The sequence below is a fragment of the Micrasema longulum genome, unplaced genomic scaffold (assembly GCF_059751315.1).
Source record: "Micrasema longulum isolate JH-2025_06_02 unplaced genomic scaffold, ASM5975131v1 h1tg000099l, whole genome shotgun sequence".
Taxonomy (NCBI): domain Eukaryota; kingdom Metazoa; phylum Arthropoda; class Insecta; order Trichoptera; family Brachycentridae; genus Micrasema; species Micrasema longulum.
The window spans coordinates 212,040-232,422 of record NW_028277305.1 but is presented as its reverse complement, the minus strand read 5'-3'; the positions used below and the strand labels follow the sequence as shown (position 1 = coordinate 232,422).

The 20,383-nt window shown below is 37.7% G+C and overlaps 1 long non-coding RNA gene across 1 annotated transcript in view; it reads right to left on the bottom strand.

Moving 5' to 3' along the window:
* Positions 1-1,070: 1,070 nt before the first annotated feature.
* The window catches only part of LOC148284654 (uncharacterized), an 87,530-nt gene continuing 68,217 nt past the window's right edge, over positions 1,071-20,383 (bottom strand). Inside the window, exon 3 of the long non-coding RNA XR_015824291.1 lies at positions 1,071-1,127. This is a non-coding gene — a long non-coding RNA (uncharacterized LOC148284654). The remainder of the gene's footprint in view (positions 1,128-20,383) is intronic.

Below are 20,383 nucleotides of genomic sequence, written 5' to 3'. Positions count from 1 at the left end.
CAAAAATCATTTTTTTATAACAGATCGAAAGTTTATAATCTGATACCGTGTGCTTGGAAATCTGAAAAACTAAAACTTTTGAAAAAAAAGGTTGCTATCTAGTTGACGGATGTTGGAAGTAAGGATTCACAATTTCATTGAATCATGCATATCTACGAAATTATTTTAAAGTTTTTATTTCCACTATAATTTTGTGCAAGTGCTTTTTTTTCACTCTAACCCTGATTTTATATAAATGTTTCGGAAAAATTTCAATAAACATACCTTAGAGGTATTTTGCCGTGACAAATCGGTTCCTTGAAACAGGAATTTGCCTGTGAAGAAACCTATTGTGACTTTGGACATGTAAATATTTCTGGCTTGCCAGAACCTACCTATATTGGGCCTATTCCTATAACAAGCTAATATTGTCAGAGTGTTTTCTTGTGTCATTTCGTGTTATTAATTTATGTATGTATAAATTTAAAAATAAATAAATGTAGGTGAAAACACTGGGAGACGTGAGAAATGTAGAAAATTCTATCGTTTTTACAAAAATCAACTCATCGGCGCTATCCCATATCTCCTCCATTTATTGTAATTTAAAAAAATTGTTTTTGGTGTTATTGATTTTATTATTTTTTCTCTCCTCTTGTTTTTTTACTAAATATAAGTAAATGTGAAATCTGGATTTGCTAATTTAAAAAAAAAAAAACTTATTGTCAGGTGTTTTGTTAAAGACTATGATTTTTATAATAGATAGAACAAACAAAAAAGTACCATTTTCGCAGTAGGTGTAAGTAATAGTATTGAGAGAGTCAGAGAGAAACAAAAATTGATGCCTTCGAAATGTGGTGCTGGAAAAAAATGCTCCAGATTCCATGCACGGCAATGCGTACAAATTTGTCTATTCGGAATTAATTAAATATTGGTGATCGACTGTCAAATATATTTTACAGGTAAATTTTACAATATTTTGGACATATTGCTAGGAGAAAACCAGATAGCTTTGAAAAGCTCGATGTGGTGGGTGGAGTGGAGTGAAGAAGATCCAAAAATCACTCACCTTCCCGATGGAGCGACTTAATAAAATCGACGCTGGGGTTTTCAGTGACCGATGCTCTTCGCTCTGCCCAGAACAGCACTACCTAGAGGCAGACCACAAAAATATCAGTCAAGTACAGCCACAACCTTAAGTCATGATTCTTGAGGGAAAGGATGAGTATAAGTAATACCTCAACTTTCCGTGTCAGCGTAAAACGTAGAATACAAATGTGTGTGTAAAATAATAAACGCAACCCTTGACAAATATTTTAGACTCCGTAAAAACTTCCAGGAAAAAAATAATAATAAGCAAATCGAGTAGAGATAAGTCCGCTTCGTAGTTTAGTGATTGGCATGTTCGCCCAGCGTTCGATTCGATTGGTAGAAGTAAAATATGAATTTTAAAGGTGGTTTAAACTGCAATATTTCACTGTTCCTGGAATAGCATTTGAAGCGTGGGATTGATCACTTTACCTTCATGTGGCAGGTGATTAAAATGCACTGCGTTTGGTTTACCAATGGAGTTTCATATACAACATTGCGTGCGGAAGAGGTAATAATAATGATGTGACTAAATTTTTTAATAGGCACACGAGCACGATACATTTAAGTGGTTCCAATGGCAGTAGTTTTCCAATAGCTATGCAATTATTATTATGATAACACGATGAAAATAAAGTTTGGATGCATTATTAAATAATTCAAGGGAATAATACTAAACCACCCATAGGAATAATTTATTTGAACCACGTGATAAAGTGTTTGTAAACAGAGGAAAATACATTTTAATGTCCGCATAAATCACCCGGAAAAAAACATCATTCAGTAACTTGAGTATGTTTACTCCAATATTCACACACCATTTTAGAAAATTACAAAAGAAAAAAAAAGGGGTTATGTTTTTCCGTCATTTTAAAATGTGGTTGTTTTGTCTCAGCGATGGTCATCATTTATCACTCGCCTCTGGGACTCAATCCATGACCACTGCGTGATAAATCATGCGGCCATTCACATTGTCAAGTAGACCGCGAATGTGTGGAATTTGGGGTTGGTGTTGTAGTTTACCCCTATTTGTAAAGCAACACAAGGCGTGTCATATTTTTTGTTTTTTTTGGGAATTTACTTATAAATTCTTGATTCAAGATTTATTAGTATATTTTGCCTCGGGGTGAATTGGTTAGCACGTTTATCTACTATGCATGAAGTTCTTAATTCAACTTTAATTAAATAAATTTCACTATCAGTTTATTTATTTTATTTCATTTGCTAAGCATCCTATCATTGCAAGGATGATTTGTAACATGTTTGAGATAATAATCGCTCTATGATCCTGTGGATTGTTACGGACTCACGGATCAGAGGTCCGAGGTCGAACCCAACTCCACCCTAACTTGATTCCCATTTTCTAATAGTAAGTGAATAACTCTTTGAAAAACGCTTAAAAAATTCATATGTTTTTGTAAATCATAAAAACGCAAATATCCAATTTAAAAAAAAGATAAATCACCAAAAAATTCATTTCCGTTTTATTTATCAACAAATGAACGTCAAACTTTTAAATATATCCTTGATTTAATTAATGTGTTTATTTTTTTAGAAACTTATGCTTGAACATTACGTTTTCTTATTGAAATTTATTGCGTCAAAGAGGCAAAAGATTATCAAGAAAGGAAATACAGAAATCTAGGCATTTACAGGGCTCATTGTTTGTCAAAATAAGTTTTTAATAGCTTTTTATGCAAACATTACGTTTTCTTGTTGAAATTTATTGCGTCAAAGAGAGAAAACATTATCAAGAAAGGAAATACAGAATTCAAGGCATTTACAGGGCTAATTGTTTGTCAAAATAAGTTTTTAAAACCTTTTTATGCAAACTTTTACGCGCGTAATAATTGTATCTAACTAGGTTATTATTGCTAACCACGACTAAACTACTCGCGTAGCAATTTTATTGACTTAAAAGGCATAGATTGGATATTAAAATTAATTTCTAGTTGAATGATAAATTGAATTCGAAAATAGGGAGAAAGTTTTCTATTGTACGACTATTTTCTATGAATCTGACGTCACATATGGTGTGAATAGACCTGACTGTGGAAGGAAAACCGTGTCTAAAGCGTGAACTTTAACATTTGATAGAATTTAGGCTTTAGTAACTTTATTTACAATGGGGTGAAAAAAACCATTATATAAAATGTGGCATTGAAGTGTTAAATATTATCTTCGTTCATTTCAACGTACAAAAAAAAGCGTCGATGGGGTTGTTCGGCTAAATAAAACATTTGTAAACACAAAAGGTGAAATTGCCAAATGGTTACATTTTGTGATTAAACGAAACTGAGTTATTGTTGAAACATTTTTTATAAATTGAAGACATGAGTGAATGAAGGCGTAATGTCGCAATTATTTTGCAATGGCAAAGATTTCATGTACAGCCTTTTTATTGCCTTTTGTTTCTGACACCTAACACCTTTGTTTAATCATGTCTTATTGTTAAACTATGAACAGTTTTTTTATTCGCAATTGCTAAAAGTATTTTTTTTGTGCATTTTTATATTTAACATAATTCATAGCTACATAAATATTAGGGCACTTGTGCAGAAACTGAGTTTTGAAAAAAAGTCATTATTACAGTTATCAGGGGAATAAATACTGTGCCAAGGATTATTTTCATTAATAATATTCACAATATATTTGATTTATTTTTATGATTTTTTGCGAGACGACAATTTGATAGTTTTGATGGAATAAACGAAAACAAACTTAATTTTAATGGACCAGTGAAGTTTTCACATTATTTTACTTATATTTATATTAATATTATTTATTCTATTGGATTATCTACATTGGCCAGCTGTGCACACTACTAAAATGACTTCTTCGCTTCGTGAGGTCGGGCTTAGCTGAAGGAACATGTACAAGACACTATTGAGATGTTCCGTGGTCTGGTATCGATTGTTACAAAGGTAACAACACTGCAGCAGGAGACTAAGTCTAATTAATCTGTCCTTGGACCTTCTCGAATCTATTAGAGTTCTCTGCAAAACCCAACATAACTAACTCTCTGGTTTTCTGGTTGCATTGTCTCTGAGGGTTTCTCCCAAATTAGGATATTGACAGAACCTCTCCGTTATTGTCGTCTGGAAGTCCACATGGGTAATTAAACTGAAGTATAAATACGGATTTAATCAAAGTTTCAGGTTTTATCTACACGGCAAAGTGTTGTTAAGTACCTTGGTATGTAAGTAGATCCAATAGTTTTCTGTAAAATTTTGTGAACTAATTTATTTATTTGTTATTATTTGGGTAAAAAACAACAGTTTTTACATATATGCAGAGAATAGGAATATATTCAAACTAATTGGGAAAACAGTCAATATAAATTTTCCACAGTGGTGTACATAACGATTAAGGGGGGTACTACTTGCAAACCCGGAAAAATCCATCTTCCTTTATTTTGAGCAAATAACAAAAAACTGAAAGAATACTTAACTTCAACTTTTTTTATTAAAATCAGTAAATATTTTATACGTAAGCAGGAATGACATAAGCATGATTGTGTCAAGAAAAAGTAGTGAAATAATAAATTTCATTTTATACATTACCAACTTTGCAAAACTCAAGTACAGGTTGCTATGTTTGCAACAAAGCCGAAAATTTAAATGTCAACTGTTACAAATAAAGCCGTATTTTTAACTGACAATCTAAAAAATATTGTTAAAAATTGTATTCTGAATAAGTTTCAATGAATATCTCACTTTTTTTAAATTTTGGATTTTGCCGGGTTTGCGAGTAGTACACTCAATTAAAAAATGTTAGAGACTTAGAAGTTGCAAATAAAATATTTATATACAGTTATAATAATAAAGTAAATAGAAACAAGATAAATTTAAATTAAAAGAATAAGAAATAAAAAAAAGTCATATAAAAATTATTTAAAAGGTACAAAATATAATAATGAACATACAAGTACGTACATAATTACTGACATCGTTTAACTAACGGGTGTACTGTCTATAAGGAATCTTCTATATTTCATAAAGGAGAGATGAAAAATGTCTGCGTGACTGGAGAGAACAGTATTATAATATTGACATGCTTTAAAGAAAAAGTAGTTTTTCCTTGAGTTAGTCCTAGGTACTGGCAAATTAAATGTAGTACGGAGTCTTGTTCTGTTGGATACAAGATATTCTAACGCTTACATGAGCTAATCGATATAATTTCCATATGAATCTCTCACTAGATACAACCTGTATTGAATCATAAATATTCGCTCTTTGAAATATATCTAGTTACAAATTACATTTGATAAAAAATGACAATAAAACAATATATTTACACTAACAGATAATAATTTTTCTTTGAAGAATAAAAAAAATTCCGCAAGAAATTAAGGGAAGCTAACAATTTTTAATGCTTAAAAATACGTATTGAAAGATTATTATAGTTTTTTATAACCCCTATTTAGGTAAACCAAGAAAACATACATTGTTTGCTTTTGTAAGCCGGCACATTTGAATGATTTATATGAGCGCCGTAATCGGGTTGTGGTCCTGTGGCTAGGGTCGCGGATTCACGGATCATAAGTTCAAGGTTCGCACCCCGCTCTACCACAACTTGGTTCCCATATTCTAATAGTAAGTTAATTACAACTTGTTAAAAAAGGCACCCAATATTAAAAATTTTGGGTGAATCACAAGAACAAAAGTATTTCTTTTTCCATTGAAGTTAGTAAAAGACCTCCTTTATCTAACAGCAACTAAATAACTCTATAAACAATCTAAGCAATTAAATGGAACCGAACTTTTTGAACGAGAATACTTAAAATGTATTCATAAATAAACCTCTAATGTAATTGTAGACGAAGAACTGAAACTTGAAAAAAATTGTAGTAAACATGAACTAAATATGAGAATATCAGACAAATATCACATACAAACTTCTAAAACGAGACAAGGACAGTCGAGAGTAATAAACCAGGGACTGTAATTATACAATAAACTACCAGACAAAACTAAACAAAAGACTCAGACAACTTTTACAAAAGATGTTAAGAAAATTATCATAAACAGTAGAATGTGAATTGTAAAAGTAAAAATATTTTGTTAAATGTATGTAACCCGTAAGGGTTTATCAAATTTATAAAATAAAATAAAAAAATCGTAGTAACTCAGGGAAATACGCCGCGTTTGACAATATGCTGCATAACCATAAATCACGCAAAAATTCCTTAGTTTATGCACTGATAGAGTTTTAAAAGCGCCATTTATTCAACATAAACAGTACTTATGGAGAACGGACCGCATGGTGATCGCAGCGAAACAGTTATTGAATTGCAGCTGAAAACCCAAGGTAAGCCTGGACATATGTTCACTCAAAGTTTCTTGAAACTGTATTTGTGATAGTAATTGTACCAAAAATAGTCGCTATGGATGAATTTTGAAAAAATAAATTTGGAAAATAAGGTCGATGACTCGCAACTCAGCGCTTGTTTGTGATGCCATTTTGCATGCGTTTTGTTTTGAGGTTTAGAATGTCACGCGGTGGCTATTTGGGGTTTTATGTCACAGTAAGTTGGGGTTTTTATCAACGTGCTTCTATTTATTTTAAAATCCATTGACAGTACAAGATGAAACGTCTCCGAGCACGATGGACTGTGGAAGTACTCCAAAAATCTGTAAAAGATACAATGTAGAAAAAAAAGCTTTATTCTCGACATCTCTAGACGTTTCAACGTACCTGGACGCACTTTAATGCGGCGAATAAATCATGTTGATTTGGAGAAGATTTCTCTTGGTAATAAGTGCTATCTGGGATAAAACAATGAGGACAAAATGTAATGTATGTGAAATTAACTTTTTTATAAGTCTTATTTTCTAGCTGTGCCATAATAATATAGCATTTTGATTGTGTTTTTCTTTATTCAATTATTAATACTAATACCGTTACGTACACATAAAGCAAACGTTATTATATATTTTTGTGGATTGTACCAACATTTTTATTTTACAATTATTGTCTTGCATAAAATAAAAAAAAATACCATAATTAAAAAAGGGAAAAATTTCAAAAGATAATGTCTATAAAAAAACTTATTTCTACGTTTCTTCATTTTCAGTTAAATAAATATATACATTAAATATGTAAGAAAACAGCCAAAATAACGACTGTTGTATTGTGTACATATTAAATTTTAATATATTTTAATTATTACAGTGTTTTTGTTGAATCCAATAGAACTAAAAAATACAAGTTAATATAATCTTAGGCTATAAATAACAGATTTTGTTGTTAAAAAAAAATCAGATATATTTTAATTCGAGTAGCTTTAATATAAGCAATAATTCAAATAAGAACTTTGACGTGATTAATTAAGACAAAATGGGTAGTTAGCTTCATGCCAAGATAGTGGTTGTTCTAAAGGCTTTATTATTATTTATTATCAATAAATAAACTATTGTTTAGATTTATTAAAATCACTTAGTTACACAGTACTTTCAATATTGAATCAGTAAGGGAATAAGTTTATTGAAATGTGAGGGAATAAAAGTGTGCCGGTATTTAAAGTTTTTGCTATCGCGCAGCACTTCTGTAGCAGTATTGTATATTTCCAAACAAATTAGAAGCGTCTTCTGTAATTAATAACGACGCAAGTAAATGCGATACATGTGTAATGTTATTAGGCATCCAAAGTGATGTCTATTCACAGTTTACTAAATATAATACGTAGTAAAGTTACAACCAAAACACGAAGTTCTATCAAATTAAAGTTCTTGAAAAGGAAATATTCGGTTTAACGTTAGTAGGGATGCTGGTGTGGGGGTAACTTGTAAGATTACGGGTGTACATATTAGGATATTAAGCAAAGTACCCCGCTTTACACAACTCTGCAGCAAGAGGATGTTTGGGTCTCGAGCCATTCATAATTCATCTCATGTCACCGGCGTGGTGGGAACGTGGATATGTGAGTGAAATGCACATTGCATGTCATCGGTAGCAGAAATAATTTATAATGATAACAGGAATATCAAAACAATTTAAAAGTCCGCCAATTACTGCACGTTTAGCAGGTGCAAAATTATTTTTGGCCCAATCTTCCTTCTTTTTCTCCAGCCTCTAATTAAAAAAAAATACAACTAAATAAAAAATTAATGGAAGTGTATAATATTCGCACCAACTATGCACAGAACTCTCCTCTGATTCGCTTGACGCGTAATTATAATTTATTTTTCTATAACATAGACATATTTAACTGTAGTTAACTCACTTTTAAAACCAAAATTAAAAAACAATTTTATGAAAAAAATTATGTTTCTTTATAAAAAAAAAAAAAATTACATTATAAATTTAAGTTGTTTCTATTCACTCATATCAAACACACACTTACCCTGTCCCTAAACCTACCCTCACACCCATATACAATCACACACATATTCACATATCTACCAAAACCACACTCCACTTTTTTACACACGCATCCTCACACAAAAAAAAAAACTCGCACACATGCACTTCTATGAATTATATCTAACTGAACTGGATTTTTATAGTTGTATTTATGTGAAAAACTGATTTGGCTTTATTTTATGTTTTTTAATAAAGTTGTGTATACTTTTTTGTATTGCTGTTGTTTTTTTTGAATAAACAAAATTAAACATGCAAATAGTACGAATGTTTTTTAATTTATAACTTATATTAAAAAAAATATATGGTTACAATGAAATTTTATTAAGAATTTTTGCAGATAAATAATTTTGTATTTCTTTACTTATTCCAGGGTAAGACAATAAAAGAAAATAATCCTTAATCAAGGAATATGAAAGTCGTAAAAAGACAATACGTTTTTTTTACCTGTCTGTAATCTATTTATTTTAGTTGAAATATCATTATTATATTGTATTTATAAACTTTTGCGTATGTTTGAAGATCCATATATTTTTGTAACAATAAAAAAGCATAAAATATTAGTTTTAAAATAATATTTACCAAAAACTGAAGTTCATTAGTTGGGATCTTTGCGTTATAATCTTATAATATGTAAAACCCGTAATCTTACAAATTATCACCCTAGCGGTTAAATCAATTAAAAAATGTAAATAAATTTAACAAACAACGCCATACATGTGAAACGAGAGTAAAATAAAAATACGGCTATTAGTGTGGAGGAAAAAAGTCTCAAAATTTATTGTGGGGACTGAAACGACTTGAAACGACTGGATCAGGTTAGTGGCATCCCTTTCTAAGCCATCTTTCTTGTTAGAAGCTGTGACCGACAATTGGCATCGCATACGGCATCGCTACTTGGATAATCATTCAAATTAAATTACAGTACACTCCGCTCTTAAAATATTGAATCAAAATCAATCAAGTTGCTGGGCTTTGCCCCCCCCATCTGCAGGGAAAACTCATTTTCTCTACTGTCAATAAATTAATTCCGTAATGAAAATAAAATTTCAAGTCAGTCATTTGAGTTTTCACTCTTAACGCTTTTAGTTGATTTTAGAGATAATCAAATATAAAGATAAAAGAGAACCATTGTTTGTAGCACTAAATATTAAATGTATATTTTTGTTCACGTATATATATATCGTTATGAAAGGGGTTTAGAAATTACCGTAGTTATGCAGAAAGCAGCCAGTCCACAATTTAAAAAAATGTATTTTGGTGTTATCGGATTCAGAAGGTTAATTCGGTGTTCTGCTATGTTCTGCTAAAAACTGCCATGTTGCTTTCATACAAAAATCTGTAATCATCACCTTTTGAAAATATCATGATTTTAAAATGACCAAATATGAATGTCACCTCATAAATCAAAAGGTTGTATAAAATATAAGGTCTGGCTGTTTTTTGCAAGATTCATGTTTTATGTAGTGTGAAATCACCGAAATTCATTTAAAACAAATTTTGATTATTTTTAAGTTACTATTACAAATAAATAAAGTGATTTTTTTACAATTGAGTACCCTAATTAAAAACAATTTAATACGATCAATATATTATCACCCCACAGACATCAGCGTTTTACAAGGGCTGGCTGGCTGCAAAATGCACACCTAAGGTAGTGGTCAGCCAGACTTTAAAAGCATTAAAACTGGTGAAATACCCAATTAAGATTTTTTTTTCTTAACAAAAAAAAAACAAACGTCTGCATTATTTATCATTTCTCATAGGAAAAATTACTCGATTTTTTATTATTCACTCTTTTCACAAAAGTGCTATTATTTCAGTACCATGTTTTTTTAGCTGGCTTTTTTCTGCATAACTACGTTCAAATGATGTGTTTTAATATAAAAGTTAAAGCGATTATTCAATAAACAGAATACCAAATGAACCCATAATCTTTATAAAATAAGATGAAGCCACCCGTTGCAACCATTTTTCAGGAAAACGCAAAGAGCAACGCAAACGGAAGAGTCCTTTCATATACAGCTGCATTTTTGTCGCAAGGAAAACTTTAACAGAGTAAGAATCAAAGTGTGAGGCATTTAAATAATTTTCAGAATGCTTCTGGAATTCAGTGTTTTAAAACTAAACGAGATACCTAAATTCTTTTAGTTTCGGTATTCAAATTGACACATATTGTCTTATATATTCAAAATCAAACGATACTGAAATTTATTCAAAGAATTGCATGAACAAGTAGGAAACTAGGTAATTAATGATAGATCAATTAATTTGAGTGACAATTTTAATCGATACTTGCAATGATAGCTGTTTTCTAATAAAAAACAAAACATCAATAACAACAAGAAATACACACAGAGGTAGTATCTGTCATGGTAAGGATAGTACAGGTAATTAAGACAATAAATGATAACAAAACACAAAATGCCGTGATCTGTGAAAGTGAAACGGAAAACTTACTGATGTTAATCAACCGTCCGGCTTCTCTTGAATGAGTTTTCTGTGGTTTTCACGTCATTACGCAAATGCGGAGAAGTTATTATAAAGGTCCACAGTTGGAATTCTCTCCTGGTTGAAACACTTTTTTGATATAGATTGCCAGAAATTAAAATCCACTAGTGAAATTTAAACCTTATACATTATAAACAAGATCAACAACACAACTCCCATTTAAAAAAATAAAAAAACTCTCAGGCAAAATACCCAAAAAAAGAGAATGAGTTGAGAGTAGTCCAACTCATATTGTAGTGGTTGATACATTTAACAATCACGCTTGAGGTTTTAGGTTCAATTTCTTGCAGGACTAACAAGAAATATCAATTTGAAAGGTGGCTTTTAACTGCGATTAAATATTGTTTCTGAAGCAAATACTGATTACCTTATCTCCCATATAACCAAACAACAGATAATTACAATACGTTTAAAAAGGAGTACCAATGCAGTTTTATATGCACTTATGGATTCGATTGAAGAAATAAATTATTTGCCCACCTTAAAGTCTAATGGTCGGTATGTCAAGAGGTTCCATTCCCGACGTGGTTGACACGAAATATTGATTTAAAACATGTGTTTTTGGATAAAAATATTTTAAAGTCCGTCAACCGGTGCCAGAAACGTTAAACTGATTGGTAAACGAAATTAAGTGTATCTAAATCCTATGTTAAACGAATGTAGGATGATGAGTCTTAGGTTTCAGAAGCCAGTGAGATATTTTACTGTTTAAATCCATATTTTACCCAATATTCCACATTGGCCTCGCCCGGCATTGAAACCGGGACCGAATTTAAACGAAGGTACTTACACTACGAAGTGCGTTAATTTGTCTTCACTCGATTTCCTATTTCTAGATTTGTACATGAGAATGGCCATGGAGTCAAAAACACTCGTCCAGGATTCTGGTTCCTTTTTGCACTCATAACTGTATTCTTATCGGTTAATATTTTAATGTTTTTCATAATCGTTACAAAGTGAATTATAATAATGTATTAATAATTTGCAGGAAGAAAATAAATATGCTTATGGTAATGGCTGCTCGAAAAATCAGACTGTGTAATTTCATTCTTAATAAATCGATGGTTAAGCTAAGAAAAAACGCTTGGGTGAAAAATAAGTAATACTTTACCGTGATGCAGACCATTATTATAAAAATAACAGTATTTCTTTACGATTAATTTCCGCTTGAAAAATTCATGAAGCCGCCCAAACTTCGAATACATTTCGCATAAAAGCTGAGATTATAGAGGCCTGCCCTATAAATCACATATTACGAACGTAAAAAATGCTCCTTAGCGTACACAAGGAGGCTTTGGAATAAGAAAGAATTTTTATTATATAAGAAAATTTATTCATCCGTTTTTGTCCAAAAAGTAAAATGTCATTATGGACCGCCTTTGACTATAGAAATTTATAACTTTGCGTTCCCCGTATTAAAAATATTTAACACATTCGTTTATTAAAAACATTTCTTTAGTAACAATATTGTAATCATACAAAATATGGACAGAGGTATTATATTGTTTTATGCCTTTTTATCTATATCTTGTTTAGTTTATTCGGATAAAAAATTATAAGTATACAATATTACTTTTAAATATAATTTTTCATATAAATTTAAGACATGTATTTACATCAACGTTTTTTGTTACGTAAAATAAAAATAAAAATCTTGTTTACATAATTGGGAATGATGTCGTAATGTAATTGGTTTATTTTTTTAAAATTATTAGTATACATGAATAACTATTACTTCAAGTCAAGTGATACTTAAAATCGATGAATTCTATAGTAAATAACGGTTAATTTTCACAAAGAATGTTCGTAAATAAACCTTGATTGTTTCCCATATTATATCGTCGTCGTTTCGGTAAAAGTCATAAACCTTAGAAGTAACTGTTGCCATTCGAAGTGCAAAATTAAGTTCTTTAAGATGCAAATGTCGTCAAAGTAACTAAGTTAGAAAAAAGTTGCATAAATCGAAATTAATTTCTTTTATATCATATGACCTTAAATTGAATTTAATCAAAACATTAATAATTTTTTTTTTAAAATATATCCCAAAGAAAAAAAACATTTTAGATACCACATTTTTCTAATATTTCGTTTCTTTATTAATTCTTACAGCTTCCATTGTCCAAATTACAAACAAGCAAAAGTCACATAGTGAAAGTTAGCCACGTTGCTTCATTGAAAACCTCCAGATATTTTTTTTAAAATAAGAAAGAAAAAGTTACCAATGGAATTATTTGAAAAGACATGAATGAATTACGTTGTGCTAAATGTTATGAAATATTTGTATAAAAACACTTATCGACTTTTCTATGTCTACCGATTTTGGGACCTATTTGTTTTTTCATCGGGACACCAATTAAGCCAATAATTTAAGAGTTCTTCTCACTAGAAAGTCTTTTTCTGAGGAGAAATGCACAAGTTTTAATCCTTCCATCCTAATTTTTTTCAGCCTGATTTTGATTTGAATTTTATGTGGAAGCATATTAAATAATTGAGCAGAAAAATAATCTTTACTTTTTTGTCGAAACGTTGTGTTAAAGGGAGGAATATAGTAAATTTGTTTAATAATATGTTTTACATTTTTATTTTTAGTAATATAATAAATTGTGTATCATTAATTATTTTATATTATGTATAATTTTTATGTGACAACACTTACAATAACAATATTATGTGGAAGCCTCTAATTGGACTTTATGACATGTATTTATAAAAGAATTGTATCTTATCAATGTATACATGTCTGTTGGCTTTTCAATGAAATAAAGTAAAATAAACAGATGATTTTAAAAAATTGGGCAAAATAGGAAAAAAATAAAAAACGGAAATAAAAACTATGTATGCTTGGTGGGAGAAATATACGAATTAATATTTTAATTTTGGCAGTAATACTGCAATAAATAAACAAAAAAAAAATATTTTAAAGTATATTTTTATAATCCATTCCTTAAATGTTTGGCGTTAAGCATATTGTTGCCGACGTAAAAGCACATGCACCAACTTGGCGGCCCTTCCTGGGGCTTTAATGTAGCATAGGAGGCTTCAGTATGTGTAAGCGATCTACCACCTCCTCAATAAAGACTAGTATTTGTCACTTTCGGGGGTGGTGATCGCCATACTGAAGCCCACATATAGATTAGAATTCATGAAAATATTTGTATGCCCATAATGTGTTTTTATGTTGTTCTGTATGAGTGTTGATCGCCGCGCGGTCGGCGGGGAACTGCGGCCGGTAGCGGGAGGGTGGGGACCTTATACGTGGCGCGAGAGAGACCGATAGAGCCGGCAAATGTGCTCGCTATCTCTCTCGCCGCGTGATTGGTCAACCTAGCACCGCCCGCTATTGGCCTAGCCCACCGCCGCACGGCAAAATGTTGTATATATAGCCCCGCCGGGGAAAAATAAAGTCAGTCATCTCACCACACTACTAAGGCTTCTTACTCTCCACTTCACCTCCCTACCTCGCTTCAAACCGGACCTCATCGCCACCTGGATTCGAACACCGCTACCCCCCTGGACTTGGAACTCGGATACTCTTTGGATTGGATTTTGGACCCCGGATAATTTGGACCCTTGGATACTTCCCCGGAACACACCCGCCGTTCCCACCGACGGAGAGATACCGGCCCTACAACCCGGTTGCCTGACTCAGGATTGCGGCCGCCAGCGCTACTCGCTAGCGACCCCGCAAGGGATCTCTAGGCGACGATACCTCCCCGGGGCTTATCGTTCGTCGGCCGAGGCCCGCCTACGCCCGGCCACTCTGCGTTTGACACCAGCACCTATAGAAATACAGTTCTTGTGACGGGCGCGATTGCTACGGACAAAGCAGTGATCCGCCGCGTCTGTTACAAGTTGGTCCTTCGAGAAGAACCGGATATTCATCGCAGAGCGCCTAGAGATGACTTCGAGAACCCCTTCACTCCGCTCGGGTCGAGGAGGCACGGAACCGAGAGAAGACCCTGCTACAGATCAGGACTCAGCCGAGTCGGACACATCCGAAGATACAGTCCAGCGGCTGAGGACGCAGGTTCGAACACTCCGTGCTTCACTACACGATCAAGACCGACGCGTGCCCTTGGAAACGAATCCCGAGCCCGCGCCGCGTGCTACGGAGATGGACGGCATCATGACGGTGCTGTCAAAAATGGCGATTCTACTAGAGGCTTCGCAAGGAAGAAGCCCGACTTCAGCCCCAGAGGACGTTAGCAGAGTCGGCGCCATGATAGCGCGCCAATCTACTGCCAAGGACCTACCCGCCTTCGCCGGAGAGCCGCAGGAATGGGCTACTTTCAAATCGCAGTACACTCAGTCGACGGAGATGTGCTGCCTTTCGGATCCAGAAAACCTCCTGCGTCTACAGCGCGCGTTGAAAGGACGGGCAAGAGAATCTGTGTCGTCATTACTAGTGGATCCAAGCCAAGTGAGGGTGATAATGAAGACGTTGGAGCTACACTACGGCCAGCCGGACATTGTAGCGTCTTCCTTGTTGGAAAAAGTGAGAAGGCTCCGCTGCATACAGAACGACGGATCTACGCAAGCATTAGTAGATCTGTCTAGCGCAGTTCGGAACGCGATAGCGACCTTAGAAGGCTTCGGTGGCGATTACATGTCTACGCCACAACTACTAAGTGAACTAGTGAGCAAGTTACCGCTGTGCATGAAGTCTCTCTGGTGGTACAGCAGAAGAGGAAACCGGGTGAGGCCCTCCGCGAAGGATTTCGCGCTCTTTTTGGAAGATTTAACGGAATCTTCGATGATAGGCGGCGGAATAGAGCCGCAAGTGTACAGCGGAAAACAACGCGAGAAGCCACAGAAGCGAGAACAAGTGCATACAGTGATTTCAACAGAGGGAAACGGGAAAAGTATAGCGTCATGTGTTTTGTGCGGACGAGGACATTTACTACAAACGTGCCAGGAATACATAGAGTGTAGTATTTCGGAAAGATGGGACATAGTGAAGCGAAAGAATTTGTGTTTTTCGTGTTTATCGAACACTCATCGGGCGATAAAGTGTAGAAATGTAAAAAAGTGCGGCCTCGATGGATGTCGCCGAACACATCACAAGACATTACACGACAGAAATAGTGCCGATATCAGTGAAGCTCGGTCTAGCGCCGATATACGAGCGCCAGATAACAGTGCCCGCCGCGACACGCCTGCAGCGGCGGGCGCCGGGGGAAACAGACCGACCGCGAACGAAACCCGCGCCGCGAGTTCAAATGAAAGAAACTACGATTACGGCCACGGTTCGCGGACGAATAATATAGTGACGAGCACCTACGCTCGGGAGGAACCGGTCCTCCTAAAAGTGATTCCCGTCATGTTAAGTGGTCCGCGAGGACGAGTGAACGCGTACGCGTTACTAGATGAGGGATCAACCGTGACATTGATTGACGCAAAAATAGCAAACGACATCGGCGCGCCGGGAGAGACTCGAGGATTAAAAATCCACGGTGCCGGCGGAATGTGCGTAACAGATAGTGCATCAAGAAAGGTCACAATTAAAGTGCGCGGAGTTACGGAAGATTTATTCACTCTCCGCGCAAACACAATACAGAAGCTGAGTCTGCCGCTACAGCCCGTGATTGAAGGGGAAGGCAGGATGCGACAAGTGTGCCCGCAGTTACTCATCGGCCAAGATAACGCCTCTCTCATAGTGACGAGAGAGGCACGGAGATGCGGGGAATACATCGCCTCAGTGACAGCCTTAGGAAGGGTGATACACGGTGGGCGGACACGCCAGACTAACGCCAGCATACTAATGGCGCTTAGTACAGAACAGAGACTAGAAAATCTAGTTAAACAGAATTACGCCGTCGACGCGTTAGGTATAAGTTCGACAGCCAAGATATCGCGTCAGGAGGCGCGAGCCACAGAAACCATGAGAGCCACGACACGTTTCCTACCGCAAGGACAGTACGAGACAGGGCTACTGTGGAAAGACAATCGAATATGCTTACCGGATAATCGCCGTACAGCGCTGAATCGATTTTTAAGCATAGAGAAAAAGTTCAGTAAAAACAGTGAATTCGCCGCGGCTTACAAGTTAAAGATTAAAGAATATCTAGACAAGGGGTATGCCCGGGAACTGACGCTGGCTGAAAGACAAGACACTACGAGTGGGCTTTGGTTTTTGCCACATTTCGCAGTGACGAACGTGAATAAACCGGATAAAATACGGATAGTATTTGACGCCGCCAGCCGCTGCAACGGGAAGTCATTGAACGACATGTTGGCCAACGGCCCGGACCTTCTCTCATCACTTATGGGAAATATAATGCGATTTCGCGAGGGAAAGATCGCGCTGGCAGCAGATATAAGGGAGATGTTTCTCCAAATTAAAATAAGGAAAGAAGACCAGAGGGCGCAGCTGTTCCTCTGGCGCGATAGTCCCGAAGAAGAAATTCGGGAAATGATTATGACGTCGATGACGTTCGGCGCGGCGTGTTCACCGAGCAGCGCACAGTACGTGAGAAATCAAGTCGCAGAAGATCACGGGCAAGAGATGGCCGCCGCCAGGGATGCTGTGCGAAATAAATTCTACATGGACGACTATATGGATGCCGTAGACAGTGCAACAGAGGCGATACAACTGCGCCACGATGTCAGCGAACTACTACGGCAGGGCGGATTCATCCTCGCGAATTGGGCGAGTAATGATCCCTCCGTAATGGAAGCGATTCCTTCAAGTCTGAGAGGGAAAAGCGCACGCGAAATAATTAGCGGAACCTCCGTAACAGAAAGGGTCCTCGGCATCAAATGGGACCCGGTGACAGACGAGTTTCAATTTAAATTTAAAGTGTCACGGGAGGTTCCAACAGAGAGGCCTACAAAACGGCAGATGCTAAGTGAAGTTATGAGCATTTTCGATCCACTCGGTTTCGTAGGGTGTTTGACAATACGCCCGCGAATACTGCTACAAGATGTGTGGCGCTCCCACATAGAGTGGGACGAACAAGTGAATGAAGAACACGCAGAGAAATGGCGCACTTGGGTGGACATATTACGCAATACCGAGTGCGCTATACCGCGGCGCGTATCGAGCGCCAAGGGCCAGCCAGTAGAGCTGCACGTATTTTCCGATGCCTCGGAGCAAGCGAGCTGCGCCGTAGCCTACATCGTGGAGGAGAACGCCGCCGGAAGGAATGCGACGTTCATGGCTAGCAAGTGCCGAGTTAGCCCGCTACGAGCGCTATCAATTCCACGCCTGGAATTACAAGCCGCGCTCATGGCCGCGCGACTGGCGGCCACAATTAAGAAAGAATGCGGAAGTAATATACGCGAAACCTACTACTGGACAGATTCTACTACGGTGCTGTGCTGGGTCCAGAGTGATTCGCGTATCTTCACGCCATTTGTAGCCCACCGCCTAGGGGAAATAGATGAGCTAACGAACGCTCAAGAGTGGCGGTGGGTACCAGGAAAGAAGAACCCCGCTGATCTCGGGACGCGGGACGGCGAGATACCAGACATCTCCCCGGCCGGCATGTGGTTCAGTGGGCCGAGTTTCATAAAGAAAAATAAAAGTGAATGGCCGCCGCTCAAGATAATAACGGCGACCCCGGATACAAGCAGTGAAATAAAGTGTGCGAACAGTGCCATCGTGATGACAGCCCTCCCGGACGAAAGAAGATTTTCCTCCTGGCGGAGACTGATCAGGACTACAGCGTGGGTGTTGCGCTTCATAAACCACTGCAGGAAAAAGAATACAGGAAGCGCGACACTCATCGCCCCGGAACTCAAGGCATCAGAGAGGGCGTGGATACTTATAAGCCAGACAGACAGTTACCACGCCGAGATAGCCGCAATTAGACGGGGGGAGTGCCTCCCGCGGAACAGCCGCCTGCTGGGTCTCACTCCCTACCTCGATAAAGATAGCGTCCTCAGAATGGGGACGCGAATTATGGAAGCCCCCGCGGTGAGCGAGCAACTAAAGGCGCCCGTCATACTGGACGGAGCGCACGCCTATACACGTCTATTGATAAGGCATTATCACGAGTCGCGGCAACACGCAAGTACAGAGCGGACACTCAGCGAACTCAGACAACAGTTCTTTATAACACGATTACGGACAAATATAAGGAAAATTATATACGAGTGCCGCTACTGTCGAATACAGAAGGCCCGCCCGCAGCCCCCGCTCATGGGACAGCTGCCTGCCGGCCGACTCGATCATCACGTAAGGCCTTTTACCCACTGTGGGGTAGACATGTTCGGGCCCGTATACGTAACTATCGGAAGACGCCGGGAGAAACGATACGGGGCCCTGTTTACGTGCATGGTTACGAGGGCCGTGCATATTGAAATTACACCATCGTTGAGTACTGACTCGACGGTGCAGGCCCTCAGAAGGATGGCGGCCCGCAGAGGACATCCGACAACGCTCTACTCGGACAACGGGACGAACTTCAGAGGCGCAGACAAAGAGATGGCGGCCGCCATGAAGGAACTAGCCCACGATCCCGAACTACAGAACGAGGCGACAAGGAGAGGGATCAAATGGGTGTTCAACCCGCCATCGGCGCCACACATGGGGGGAGCCTGGGAACGGCTCGTCCGGTCGATAAAGGGGGCGCTTATGGTGATTCTAAAGGAACAAGCCCCCCGAGAGGAAACGCTAATGACAGCGATAGCGGAGGCCGAGTACACAGTAAACACTCGGCCCCTAACCCACGTCTCGCTTGATAGCCGAGACGACGCTCCGCTGACTCCGATGCACTTTCTCATCGGGTCGAGCGGGGCCCAGCCGCATCTGGCCGATTACAGAGACGCGCCGCCCGAACTGTGCCTCAGAAAACAATGGCGGGTGGCGCAGAAACTAGCCGACGCATTCTGGAAAAGATGGATGAGGGAATATCTCCCGACATTGGCACAGCGACAGAAGTGGCAACAGGCCGCCACACCGATCATGGTCGACGACCTGGTCATAATAACGGACGCCGCCCTCCCGCGGAATGAATGGCCGCGGGGACGCGTCATAGCAGTCACACCAGGGAAGGATGGACAAGTCAGGAGCGCCCGGGTCCAGACAGCCACCGGAACCTACACACGACCCGCCGTCAAGCTCGCCGTGTTGCAGATCAAGGACGACGTCGGCGCAGAGATGCCTCCTCGGCAGGGGGGAGTGTTGCCGACGTAAAAGCACATGCACCAACTTGGCGGCCCTTCCTGGGGCTTTAATGTAGCATAGGAGGCTTCAGTATGTGTAAGCGATCTACCACCTCCTCAATAAAGACTAGTATTTGTCACTTTCGGGGGTGGTGATCGCCATACTGAAGCCCACATATAGATTAGAATTCATGAAAATATTTGTATGCCCATAATGTGTTTTTATGTTGTTCTGTATGAGTGTTGATCGCCGCGCGGTCGGCGGGGAACTGCGGCCGGTAGCGGGAGGGTGGGGACCTTATACGTGGCGCGAGAGAGACCGATAGAGCCGGCAAAT